Here is a 15,011-nt window from a genome sequence, read left to right as displayed (position 1 = left end):
GCCTACTCAGCATCTTTATAATTAATGTTTATTAATCAGTCTGCCAGAATTGAAGCAGATTAAAGAAGATTTAAACTACACACTGTAATAACATTGAAGGAAACCAGAGGGCAAGTAAATGCTTTCAAAAGCCTAATTGGGATGTTGATTAGATATCTGTGTGATCAAGAAGCCATGAAAAAGTTAACCTTGTAAAAGTGGAGAATATTAAACCATTTTCTAAAAGTTCACATGTAAATTACTACAATTTGGTTCATTTTAAAGGTATAGTGAATTTGTTGTCTTGAGCACCTAGAAAGTTGTTTATCTCTCCCTGTACAGAACATCTTTGATTAGGCAGTTTGTGTTTGCATGAGTGCTTCTGTCTGTGTTAATTTGTGTGCCTATCCAGGCTTAAGTGTGAGTATCAGGTATACACACATGTGTTCCCACAAGGAATACATGCTACTGGCTTGGACAAGGAAGCTTGACCATGGAGCTGCTCCAGCTCTGCTTCTCTCAGGCTACTGGTCTCAGTGTCTCCTAACAAAGGTGACCAAAACCACATGTGTACATGAACCAGGTAATTTATCCATATATTTATGCATGTCTAGAAGTTTAAAATATGTCTGCATGATTAGAAATTACACTTAGACTCAGCAGGAGTTTTCCAAGATCAAGTCAATTTGAAGAATATCTGTAACAGAGAAGCTTGTGTCACAAAAAAAAATTTCTCATTTTAAGACTAAATGCTGCTAAAGCACATCCTTGTGACAACTAAAAATTATTTTGTTTCACCTAACTTAGACAGACACTTCCAAATAAGAGAAATCTCACAAATGTTCCTCTCTTGCTAATGGGAAAGAATCCACCAATGTGGGAATGTTTGGGAGCCATCTTATTCTGCACAAAGCAAAAAAGAGTCCTTGGAATATGTTAGGTTCCATGCTAGTGAGATGCTTTTATGTATCAGTAATATATGCCAATAGCCATGGTATCAGAAGATTGAAACATGGACTTTTTCTTCTTGTGTTTTGTTTAATTTTGTTTATATACTGGAACCCAGGTGGAGCTATCTGGTCATTTATTTTTAATATCAAAAGATAATTGTCTATAGAAATTTTCCACAACTAGGCAGGATGTGATAAGAGGTCAGTGTTCTCAGTGTGAAAAAGTCAGACATAACCCAAGACAATGATCTTCAAAAATACATGTTTAAACAAATGTATTTTAAAAACCTTCCCATAGGAACTTGGCCTGAAGAACATGATACTAGTTTTATTCCTGTTCTTAGGGCAGTTTAGACATCAGTACATATGTTTTATTTTTCTGCACTCATATGAAAACTTATATGGCTTATCTAGAGTGCTTATGACCCAGAATTTATTCTTGGAAAGCTGTCTAGTTTCTAGCCATCTGCCATTATGACAGTGCAGGGTTGTTTTCAGTACTGTATTGAAGGCATCAAGCAAATAACATAAAAAAAAGTTTAAAAGAAATGAGGAAAGCCTGAAAGAAAAACAAGTCTGATAAGGTGCTAAGTTTTATGTGTGTAGCTTTTCCCTATATTTTAAATTTTTTACTCATACTTAGACAAAACTTGTTATTTGTTATTTAAATTCCAATCCCTTTGATTTGGACTACAAAAATCATACTTCAGAGGAACAGTGCCATGGCTATGAAACAAATTTTACATATTTCTGCAGTAATGCAGTACTTGTAACAACCGTGTAGAAAATGCCTTTATCTTAGGTTGGCAGTAGTAAAGAGTGAAAATACTGTAGTTCTTTTCTAGTGACCAGTTTCTGTTACAACATAAATGAAGCCTGCTGTAACTCAGATCTTGTCAAACTCAGAAGCAAACAGATTGGTTTGCCCTCTATACTCCCTATAATAATGTCTAAGGTCCTCAATAGCAATATACATTTGAAGTCAGATTTCAAAGCATTACTTTATCTTCTCCGAAGGTGTTTAACATGCAGAAAATGAGAGACCAAAAGCTTTTTGCTAGAGTCACTATGCAGATCTGCAAAAGAACAGGAAATAGACCCCAGTTCTAAGCCCAGTCCAAAGCCCTGCCTTTTAGGTCACACTGCTAAATTTATAGCAGATTATTTTATATAAAAGTCGTACTTAGCAATGTAATTGAAATTGCCAAGTGTGCCATTTTCCATGCAGCCCCATCAACAGCCCAAGTGAACATCTCTGCCAGCAACTTCTGAACCCACCACCTAATTCCCCTCACATTTGGCAGAGGTGGTGAGATAATTAGGCTTCTATTATCATTATGCTAATGATGAGAAACACTTGTAATTGCTCTGAATGAATGAAAAGTTCAAACCTGGTTTTACACCTTGAGACTCCTTCAGCACGTTCCTACTGGCAGAGATGGGTTTTTTAGGTTTTGTCCTCCTGTAAAAGCTCAACACAACCCAAGGAGGCAGGCAACATTGCCTCTCCTTTGCGCCACTCAGCAGCCTTGGAGAGGAGCCAGGGCTCAGCCAAAGGATTGCAAGGACCTACTGGAGCAAGCAGCTGTGAGTTTAATTGTAAAGTGACTCCTTCAGCCAGATAAAAATTGTCGTCCAGACCCCAATACTCAGATCAAGCTTATATTAAAAGATCCTTGGTGAGGATATAAATATGTGAGAAACATGACAAAACATTTTACCATTGAGTCATTTCACCAGTTTCTTTAGGACAAGAGTTTTCTTTTGACACCTTCACAAGTCATAGTGAAGGTGGACAATGAGGAGAGGAGGAGATAAAGGCAGATATATAACTGAGAAAACATATAACTTGTTGCTTAACATTTTAGAGGTAAAAGGGAAGACTAATAGAGTAACAAATTATTTAATTAATTGAATACTTGTTCAACTTTTCATTACACAAAGTTCCAAACCAGTTGTTATCACTTAAGGGAAGTGTTTTCATTTTGACAGATATTTCTGAAATTGGTCTTTCCAGGGTGACCTGAAAGTTTGGAAAGGAATTCAGTAATTCAGGGACCTGAAATGAATCGTGGTCTTTTTGTGTTGTATGTTGGGTAGTTTGGGTGCATTTGGGTTTTTCAGAGGAACTTCAAGCAAGGCAGATACTACCATGATAATCCTGACTAGCTGGGCTCAACCATATCCTTATCTCTGATTTTTACACAGCATTGGGACCCCTTAAGGGGGATGCTGATTAAATGGGTTCCATGGCAAGGTTATACTGGGGGAGGGGGGACTGCAGGGGTTGCCTCTGTGAGAATGGACCAGGGGCTGCCCCTTCCCAGGCAGAACCAATTCCGGCTGACTTCAAAACAGACCCTTGGCTCCACAAAGCTCAGTCAGGCTGGTGACACCTCCAAAAACATTTTTAAAAGGGTAAAAACCACTTCACAGCAGCTGTGAGAATGGAATGATAAAAATGTGAGAGAAACAACCTTCTAGGCACAAAGGTTATTCCTGCTTCCACATTGAAGCAGTTTATGAAGGACTGCATCCCTCATGCTGGAGCTGGGGAAAATTAGGAGGAGGAAGGGCAGCAGAGACAAAGTGTTATAAGCTGCCTGCAGCCCCCATTCCTTAAAAGCCATTGCACTTGCAGGAGGGAGGAGAAGGAAGAAGAGTCATGAACAAGGGAGTTAAGTTGAGCCTGAGGAAAAGGAGAGGTGGGGAAAGGTAGGTTTAGTTTTGTCTTTTAGTTTTGTCTTTGTGTCTTACTATTATATTCTAATTGGCAGTAAATTAAATTAATCGTCCCCCTAAGTTGAGCCTGTGAAATGATGGTAATTGCTGAGTGATCTCTCTGTTTTTGTCTTTATCTCACAAGCTTTTTCATCACACTCCAACCCTCTGTCCTGCTGAGGAGCAAAAGTGAGATAGTGGCTGTAAGGTGATCTGGCAGCTAGTCACTCTCAACCCACCACAGCTGGAGCCATGAGACACCAAAGCATCTAGCACAGGGGAAATCAAAATACAGTAACAAAAATCTTCCTTTGCCATTGGTTAAATCTTCTGTCACACACATATTTAAATTTCTTGGGCAATAAATGTAACACTTCAGAATAAATTCTGGAAGAAATGGGAAGGTCCAGGAGTCGACAGTTGCTGCATACCTGTGTCATTTTTTTTATCCCAAACAATGTGCTTTTGGCTGAGGTCAGCTCCACCATGGCCCATTGCTTTCTGGTTGCAGTCTTATAGTGAAATGTAAACATTTCAGACAGATGTCTGGCAGTAAATTGTCTCTTCAAATATTTCCTAGCTCCTGTGTAGTATCTGCATGTGGATGTCTCAGATACCCCTGGGATGTCTTGAATGGCACTTACATTTAGACAACAGCAGTAAACCCCACAGAGCCCAAGCAAGTAAGACTCTTGGGAGAAGGCTCATTCCCTCCTTTCTATGTCATTAAGGTCTAGGCCATTCATAATTCACCTATGAATCTGAAAGGGGAATCCATCAAGAAAAAAACTTGCATTATTATATGTTTCATTAAGACTCACATGCTCACACTGTTAAGCTGTCATCTCAATGTCAGAGGCTTCCCATCCACCAGGATATTATGACTGAATTAATTTCATAATTTTTCACCAGTTTAGCAAAATTATTGCCACTTTCTTTTCCCTTAACCATAAATAAACACCATTCCCATATTTTCCTTCTGTTCATCATGGAATTCTCGCCAAGCTTCCTCCCTCCCCCCTCTCCTTTTCTTCTCTTTACAGGCAAGTTTTCAAGGGCATTTGAAGACAATGTTGAGAAAAATCATGAATGATCTACTCATGACTTCTAGGCAAGAACTGCTGCATTACAATTGCATGGGAAGACAAAGGCTGACAGCCTTTTTATGTTCCAGCAGCAATTTAAGGCTGTTAACCTTGAAGGCAGTGGCAGCTGCTGACCCTCGAAGGCTGAATCCAGTTAGCACTGAGCCAGAGAGTGAAGGGCTGAGCAGCTTTAGAGCCAGCCAGGTCAGCAGCAGCAGGAGGGCTCAGTGCTCCAAGAGTTTGGCCCATGACTGATGATTTCTTAAAGCTGCCTGGGCTGAAATATTGATTCAAGCCAAGTGACTTGTTCTTGCAGCTTGTTTCAGGTAGCAAAGTAAGGTACCCCATGACTGTACAGCTAATAACTCAATTTAGGAGCTATTCTTGAAGGGCACAAAGTGACTCAATTCACCAGGACTTCCCTGGGAGCTGATGGTGTTTGGCACTCTGCAGGGTCAAGCTCTAAAAACAAGTATAATTGAAAGACTTCTCAGTTGACTTTTCATAAAGTGATGCAGTGAGGATTGGTCTGACAGATTAAAGTGATAAAGCCAGCTAAAAGTTATGTTGTAATACTGAGTATTTATTGACCTTTTGTGTCTTGTAGCTGACAGACATCTGGCAAAATTCTATAGCGGGTGGGGATTCATGTATAAGGTTGGTTAATTTCACCATTAATTTGGCTGAAGCAACACCAGTAAAGCCAAGTTAATTCCATGGCAAAGCTTTGAAGATATTCAGATTATGAGACTAAAAGACTTAAGCTACACTCTTCTGTCTTTAACAGCTGATTAGTCCCTTGAACTAAACCCACTGAAAAATCTTCAGTGCTACACTTATTGAAGCCTTTATTATTTGTTCTGGGTCTTTGTTATAGGTTGCCCTTGGAGCTTTCTCTGCTTGATTTTAATTAAGAATATATCTGAGCTTGGGAAAGTAATACCTGAAACAAAAAAAAAAAAAAAAAAGAGATTTGTAATGACAACAGTACAGGAAATACTAATTTGTATTCAGAGCATGGAAATGATGAGTGTAATTGCTAGCTGGTACCCTTGATACCACAGCCATATTGTTCATCCCTATACAATCGTGGTTCAAGTCCCATTGTCATTGTTGTTATTGCTACTTCTAGGCAAATGCACTTCTGAGTTTTAAATCAGATCTATTTGAAGACTTTAATATTTTCTTTTTTGCTTTCCTCATTTTCCCCTTCCAAATGTTGTGATTCCAGTCACTTGAGGGGGAAGGAGTTTACTGAAAGGTTATGCTCCAGGACTATGTTAGCTGGAATTGTCATCCTGCCAGTCCTGTGCAAATAGGAGTTTCATTCATCAGCTGCTAACCAGCACAGCACAATTAAGAAACCTGTTTCCAGTTCTTAATCCCACAAAAGTACCCTTTACACAACACTACACCCTAAAACTGTTTTGCACATCTCTGGGCTGAGATCTGAGTGGTCTGCCCAAGAGTTCAAAGATATTTTGTGAGAAGGAGAAAAAAAGGAGGATGAAATAATTAATATTGTTTTTTCAACACAGCTTGTCCCTAAAACCTGTGGACAGAATAGGATGTGATGAGCCTTTCATGGTGTCAATTTCTGAACATTGTAGTTTTCCCTTACTAATTTTACTTATATGTAGCCTGATCCCAGAGTAAAAAGGCAGCTATTAAAACCATCTAGTTTTCCTTAAATGAAATGTGTTATAATGATGACTGCTGTTATGAATATTCATGCAGTTCTTAATACAGCAAAGGAATTAGAAATACTTACTGGAAAACAATATTAGTAGATTGCATTTACTGAGTGGAAGGACATGATGTAAATTGTTTGTACTATAACATGAAGGTTTAACATAATGTAAACTGACATTTTTTAGCACAAAAAAAGTGGCAGCGTTCTCATATCCTCTTGTTCAGAAAATCTGTCAAATGAGCAAGTGTTAACAGCAGTTTGAAAACAGTTCATGCCTGTGTTCACATTTTATTAATCACCACAAAAATATTTGAGATCAGATAATCTGCATGAAGTATTTTGATGCTATTTAAAGACACAAACTTGAAAAATTATATGTCCAGTTCTGATTTCACTCAATTTTTAATAAAAATTATGATCATAAAGAGATTTGTTGAAGTGTGTTAAAATACCATAGAGCCCATTACTTACATATCACTTTGCTTATATCACTGGAGACAAGAATCAAAAACTTGCTGATTCTGCTTGTGCCACAAATGGTGCCACAAATGGTGCCACAAGAGGCCCTCACTGTGTCATCCAGGGAAAAGGAATCAGCCCAGTTCCCCCTCAGGAAGGCATTCATTATTGTGACTCTCCCAGCAGAGAATTCATAACCATCTGGCTTCCAATTAAGCAAAACATACAAAAGTGCTTTTGCTGCTCTCAATTGAAGCTGATATACCCTCCCTGCAGAACTCAAAGAACTTACAGACAAAGACAACATTCAAGAGCTGGACACAAGACACCGTGCTGGAAGTTCAGATGTTTATTAGAGAAGGAATAGCATTGGGAACTTATTTCCAAATGTGTTTGAGTTTTACATTAAACAGCCATATGGTAAAACACTGAAATGTTAATTTTAGGCAAGGACTAGAAAAATAATCACTCCTATCCCAGGAGCCTGATTTCAGGATAAGGTCAAGAGCAGTGATCTCCACCAGGGAAATGAAAGCCTCCTGCCAGGGCTATGGAAGCTGTTGATGCAGCTCCAGAAGGCATTTGGATGTAGAACAGCAGCACGTCTGGTACTGCCTAGTGAGTAACATGGAGCTATGTGCTAATTTCTGGTCCCACAGTGTACATGCAATCTCAGCATTTGTTGGAGTGATGATTTATTAAGATTTGAGGGCATTTCTCATCTGGCAGCATCAGGGCCTTAGACAGCAGCACATTTTCTTGTTCACCAAGATGCTCATCCATAGACAAGAACTAGAGAAACAGGAAGAATTATTCAGCAGCACCAGAAACAACAGATCTGTACAGCTTGGCAAGGCATTTCTGAGCAGTACACTGAGCTTGTAACAGAGCCCAGCTATATTTCAGAAGTAAAGACAAAATGTTTGTTCTCAGATAAAAGGGAGAAACATTGCAATAGTCTGAGACTGAGACCCAGAAACTACTAAAAATGCTCACTTCTGCCTAAAACCACTGGGATCCTGCTGTACCTGGATGGAAATTGAGCCTGAAATGTAAGCAAGAATTGATATCCAGCTTTCCAAAGGGAAAGGATTTATGAAACCTATAATGAGTCCTTCCTCCTGGTTTCTCAACCTTATCACATGGCATTAGGAAAGGAAAAGCACTAACAAAAGCAGCAATAAAGCTAAAGGCTGTGGGATCTAGCAGGTCCCCCTTCCTTTGCAGCTCATTCAGAATTCCAGAGGGAGATAGCTAAAGGTGTCCTATGGACCCATGCATCCTGCTTGGGCAGGCTGTGCTGGGGTGGTGGGAGGTGTTCGAGGAAGGGAAGGCTGCCTGTGAAACCAAACACAGGTGGCACAGTCCGCTGGGGAGGAAGCTGTGCCAGAGAGCAGAGCCTGGCCCCACCACCCACCCTCCAGAGCAGCTCTTGTTCTCGTGTGTTTGGACTGTTATAAAGCAATTTTGATAATGTACCTGTGGGAACTTCATAATTAGATTTGAATAAAATATACATCTTAAAGCACTGCAAGTATAAGTGCTCCTAAGCACCCCTGTTGTGTAGAGGGAACTATCAATGGCTCTGAGTGAAAATGCATGTAAATGTGAACTGTAACAGCTTTCCTGAAACTATAGATTGAAAGTACAGACACAGGGTGACTCAATAGACACTCAAATTGACAATTTCTTATACAAAATAATATAACACTGAAGAGAAGCTGCTGTGTCTCCCTCATCTGACCAGACCATTGCAAACCTTTCTGGAAGTTTAAGCTCTCCTCAGAGCAGCTAGTCTGAAACTTCAGCTGAACTTTCTTTAAGCTTCTCAAAATGAATTTTTCATGTCTGTTACCTCGAAGCAACTGAACTGACACTCCTGAAATTTTGCATTAGTACTTGTTTCTAAGCTTGTCAAGCATGAGAAGAAACACAGACTTATCACTGGCATGAAGAAGAGCCTTATCCCCCAGCTGTAGCGCTAGAGCATGATGGTGTTGGTGTTTAGCAAAATTCTTTAATGCCTCAAGCAACAGCACAATTAAATCGTATTTTGCTTTCCCTTTTCCTTTGTACAGGTATGAAACTTAGAAAGAGCTGTAACTGTTACAATATTCCAAGTACCCAGTGGATAGAGACTTAGGGAGGTATGAATAAATGTAAAATATATATTGGATTGTTCTGGAACAGTCTAAGAAGAAGTAAGCTCTCCAGATTTCAAGGAAATAGTGTTTGAAGACAATATCTTTCCTTATTCATAGAATCATAGAGAGGTTTGGACTGGAAGACATCTTCTAAAAGATAACTGAGTCGAACTTCAAATCATCTAGTCCGACAAGGTAAGCTTTGCAGAAATATCTGCAGCAGACTCACTAGTCTTTAACTGAAGGGTCTTTTTTGCCCCTTGGAAGCATTTGGTGTTGGCTGCTTTTGGCAACAGGATACTGAACAAGACAATACATGTTTCTGTATTTCCTTTTTTGAAAAAAAAAAAAAAAGGGGAGTGGGTGTGACTTACATTCAAATAAGTGTTATGTACCTGTCCCAGGAATAAATTGCTTTCACTATGTACCGCATAAGTAAAGTAACATATAAGAAATTTCTTGGGCTCTACTGAATGTGTAGATCTGTGCAGTTAAATGCATTGATTGTATCCAACGAAAGTAAACAATATGACGTTATTTGATTTTGAAGGACATGAGAACAATAATGAGTTACTAACCATAAAGGTAATTTTCACTATCTTCCTGCTTAAGTAATACATTTGACAAAATTGTCCAGTTGCTTATTTTTCTAAGATTAAAACCACAGCATGAAACCACATCATTAACTGACACAGAGAAAAATAAAATGGCTCACTATCAAATAATTATGTTAGTCAAAATATGGAATAACAAACAACATCAAATCTAATATTAAACATTGTGTTTTCATACTCAGTCTAATAATGCAAGAAGGATAGCTACACCTGTAAAGAACAAACCAAGTTAAGCTTAATAACAACAGTATGCACTTCTGTAATTAAATAAATATTAATAACTAGCAGTTGAGAAAGTCACAGAAAATTACAACAGTCTGATGTTTGGCTCTGTTGCTTTTGTTTTTATAATGGTTCCTGTTAATTAGGGACAATATTGACATAAAAATCTTAAGCAAAAGTGGCACTATTTCAGCACTAAAATATTTTCCTCAGTCACCCATGTTTATGCATTCACAGCTCTATCTGACAAAACCTTGCCTTGAGAGTTGGAGACACCATCATCTACAGATTATTTTCTGTTCTGGTGTTTCAGCCACAGATGTAACTCCCTGTGCCTCTCCTGCCCTAGTATCTGTATAGTGATTTTCTCTGACCACAGAGGATTAAAACTAGGTTAAAATTCATTGGAGCAGGTATACCATTTCTGATTTGAAACAAAGTTTTCACTTCTGCAAGACTATTGTCAGTTCTGTTGGGATTTTACATATTTAATGGGAAAGCCTCCAGAAATACAGTAAGAAACATAAAAATCATTTGTCACTCATCATGCCTTCAGGAAGATAATTGTATTTTTGGTGCAGTGCTTTGTTCATTTTAATGAGACGTGTGGCTACTGCTTGTGTTCTTTGATTTGATTGCTATGCAGCAGAGCATTTTTACATCTGACATGAAGGTTATGGAAGTCAGCACTAAACTTCCAAGGTTTTGCCCTGAAGGTAGACCTCAACACATAGCTTCTAAGGGTTTGAAAACAGCTGTCTTCTTGCCCTTGGGGATCACTAGTAAGGAGCTGTAGGACTCAGAACTGGAAATACTTCCTGTATGCAGTCACCTGGCAAATACATGAAATCAGAGCACAACCATTTCATGTCAGCTGAAGTTTTCCCTGTTTATTTAAAAAGTTTTGTCAAGAAGATGCGCAGTGTAAGAATGTTTATGAGTGTCTGAGTAAGGTTGCTGGGGCCTCTGCACTAGGGCTGTTCTGTAACACCAGCTCCCCAGCTCCCACCACCCCAGCTCCTCTTGGTCTTCACAAGTTCCACAAGACTCCATTTCAGTCTATGAGGCTGGTTTCACATTTTTCTCTCTCCTTTTCATCCATTTAAGTGTCTAAACTTCCACACCATACAAACCCATGAATGTTAGTCAATCCCTTCCAGATAGGCTGCAAAGAGACATTTGAAGATGCATAACTGTCTGATTTGAAGAAAAATCCTAAAGTTCCATATTTTAAAAATAGTGTTAATCATTTAAGGACATGCAGTTTTATCTTGCTTTGAACAATAATGAGGAAACCCCTTTATCTCACCATCCACCACATGTCTGTTATTCCTCACAGTCTTTGCCAAGGTAAAATAACAATAAAAGTTCTATTTAAGAGACAAGGAAAATAAATCTAGAAATAAATTCTATGTTCTTGAATGTTTATAAATTTGGGTTACATTTTTATAGAAAGACTCTCCTTCTAATATGGAAAAATCTGAGCTGATAGTATTTTGACAGAATTTTAAATTGCCTGCTTTACATGTAGCAAGAGCTGTTGACCAGATAATGAATTATAATATATTTACACTGTCAGCTTGTCACGATGCAAGGGAAGAGGAAATTCCTGAAGAAATCCTTTAATATACTGAGTGCTTTAATCTTCATCATCTTTCACTCTCACCACATTGCTCTTCTACCACCTGCTCTGATCTTAATCAGAATGACCAGATCATCCTTTTTTATAAGCTTGCTTGATTAATTCTTTTTCAAGGTAATCTGTGAATTGAGTTTAGTAAGAAATTATAAATTGGATGATATTTTAATAATCTATCCCATCCCTGAGCTTTAATCTAGAAGTGATGAGAGACAAAAAGAAACCCAAAGTGCATTTTAGGAAGCAAGAAGATGAATGTCATTATCCAACACCTTTATAATTTCTCCTGCCCTGGACACCCTTAGCTTTCCCATTGAGTTCAAAGGGAGTTGAGGGAAATTCAGCATCTTCCAGAACAGTGCTTTTGTCTTTTAGCTAATATATCTTCCTATGATCTCTGGAGAAATCTGATGATATTGGTATTTAAGACACTTAAACCTGGCATTCAGAATTTTGTTCTGTTACAAGGCATTTCTACTAAGGCAACAGAAGCTCTCTGTCTCCTTTCTCTCTGATGTTGCCTTTTTAATTTTTTTAATTAAAAAGCAGTATTTTCCTTCACTGTATTTTTAAAATAATTTGAAAGATTTTAGGAAACTGAGTTTGGACTTATCACCCAGCAATAAACTTATAGATAGCTGCAGAAACTTGGCTTCAAAGGGCACAGATTGTGAGGACCAGCTGAATAAGGATTGCAGATCTACTGGTTAAAGCTTTCCAACTATTTTCTAGAGGAACACTTACCACATATCTGTGTTTACACCCAACTACAACACGTGCTCTTTAGCAACTTTGAACATGACCACGCTAAAGCAATGATTTCACCCTAAATGACACTTTGGTTTGCTTTCCAAGCACAGCAAGCAAGGTATGGTTTCTCTCTGAACCCTCACAGACCATCAGTACAGCTGCCTTTGGTTTCAACTGGTTTGTGAATTATTCATAGTCCTTTTTCAAGACTATGAAAAAGCTATACAGCAATTCTGTTTTTTCAACTTAAAAGACAAACAGAATGACAACTGGGCAGTATGGTTGCAATAGAATGTATTCCTCAAGGGGTGTATTATTATTTGCCCATGAGGATTCTGCTAAGGGTTTCAGACTGCGCAAAGGAAAGAGGAGATGTTTATGGTGCTATCAGTACACCTAAACATCTATGACCTATAAAGTCAACAGAAAAACACAGAAGGAAAATTTGCTCTATTTGCATTAGTATTTTGAGGAAGCAGTGAGTTTTGTTAGGATCAGGACAGGCTTGGATCATGATTTTGATGTGGAACTATGTCAAATTCTGGGGTTTGCTGGGCTTTTGCTCTAAGCCACAAACAGGAGATAACAGCTGCTTAGTATTTTAACTTTGTATTCACAAGAATTGCAAACAAAGAACAAAAGAAACAGCTTATACCGTGAACCTTTGTTCTTGCTCTGTTTATGACTGTTGATTTCACTGTCATTTAGTCCTGCCAAGGGTTGATACACATAAAATCAAGACAATAAATGCAACACTTGTCTGTCTCCTCTCTTTATAGTTCCTTTTTGAAGGTATCTGCCAAGCAGATAGCTCTGGAAAAATAACTGCATGCTTTTTTCATCTGAACTTATCATGGGTTACTGCAGTGCATAGTTCTCCACACTCATCCAGCCATCATTAGGCAAATAACTGCAAGAATGAGAATTAGGCTCCATTTCCTGCCTAGACATAAGCGGGACATCCTGAGACTATCCAATTTAAGAATTATGACATTAGGACAATGAGGCAGAAGAGGCTTAGGTTCATATCATCAATATGATGTTGCAGTCTAGGGAGACCCAGAATATATAGATAAGGTTTTTTAATGCTTATAATCTCTATATGCTCATAATCTGAAGATAATTAGAAAGTTGCCTGTTACTCTATACAGCCATATAAAATCTTTTATCTAAAGAACAGACGCCAGACTTAGTGTCAGGCAAGCTGGAACAAAGCTCCAAATTTCAGTAGCCTACTTCTATGTCACTGGATAATAGCCACTTTTCATTCCTGATGTAGGTAGTCACAAGAAAATGTCAATTTAAGAGATTTTTTTTCAAATGCATTCTTCTAAAATAAAAATGCTTATTTCTTTCTTTTTTTTAAGGAAATTTTGACGTTACCATTTCAATGTCTTTTCCAGAAACCATTAATTATACTTTCCAATAAGCCCTAGATGGCAATCGAGCCTTTCTGAATCTAGTGTTAAAATTCCCACTGGTTTTAGTGGGGGTAAGGATTTTCTTTTCCATGTATGCATATTTACACAGGTGTTCTTAAGGCCACACACTTAGGTAGATGACTTCAGTTCAGTGTTCAAGTATGGTTTTTCCAGAATCCCTTCTCACTCAGCCCCTTACCCTGCTTTTCAGACACAGAGGATGTTGTTTTAAGTAGCATAGTCTACATGCATGGAGACCCTGTGAATTCAAAAGATGTATTGCTTATGCACATCAAGAATAACTTTCAAGGCCGAGAGAAGTTCCTTCACTTTAAGGGTGGGTCATCAAAATATTCTAAAAACATCACCCTGGAATGCAAACTGGGGTCAAATAAGTCACTTTAGAAAACATGGCACTACAGTGAAAGATCAGTACTTGGCTCCAAAATTGTTGTTTTTCTCCATTCATGCTTCAGAATGAAGCCATTCCACCCGAGCCTGCTCACTCTTTGAATTCACTTAATGTCATCACTAAAGCAATAAAGTTTTGCTCATGGAGAGTTTAAATTTTGTGCTCGTATGCTTGATATTTGAGATGTATTATACACTGCATGTAGCCCCCTGACACAGCACGGGGCTTCCACCCTCCGAGCTGTGCCTAACAGAGGAGCCATGAAAATGAGCAGTCTGTGCCAGGCCCAGCTGCAGCCACAAACAGGTTTACTAGTGACCACTGCAATGACCAGGACATCTGGATGTGACAGGGGTATTACCAGCACCCCTGAATTTGTGGCAGCCCCTGAGTTTACTGTCGCCGGCAGTGAGCAAAAGTGAGGCTGTGCATGGAGGTTGGCAACACCTCAGATCAACACAACTTCAGGATTCCTGTAAGTCCATCTGCAAAAGCTTTGCTTGCAAACACAGGGACTGGGACAGGGTATGCTGAGATGTGACACATCTTCCAAATGCTCACAGCTCTGAAATCCACTTCCATCAGCCTCCTTCATATCTTTTGCCCAGAGCTCTGGAGCACAGAGATAGATCTAGAGTGGCAAACTGCTTCTCTTGGGGGAATTTCCTCCCAGGCAGGCAGTGCACTACTGGTCCCAGTCATGTAAAAGACAATTCTCAATACTCTGAATGCCTCTCCTCTCTCTCTCTTTCTCTCTCTTTACCTATTACTGGAATGACAGAACTCAAAGTGAAGGCTTGGCTGGGAGGATGTGTTTTCAGTCTGAGGTTTTTGCACAAGAGGTGTCTATCAGTGATGCAGCTGTGTTTCCTTGGACACTGTGTAATTTGAGGGTCTGCACACAATGCACTGCAAAATAGCT

Source organism: Ammospiza nelsoni, chromosome 6, assembly GCF_027579445.1.
Source record: "Ammospiza nelsoni isolate bAmmNel1 chromosome 6, bAmmNel1.pri, whole genome shotgun sequence".
NCBI classification, from domain to species: Eukaryota; Metazoa; Chordata; class Aves; order Passeriformes; family Passerellidae; genus Ammospiza; species Ammospiza nelsoni.
This window is presented reverse-complemented; position numbering follows the sequence as displayed.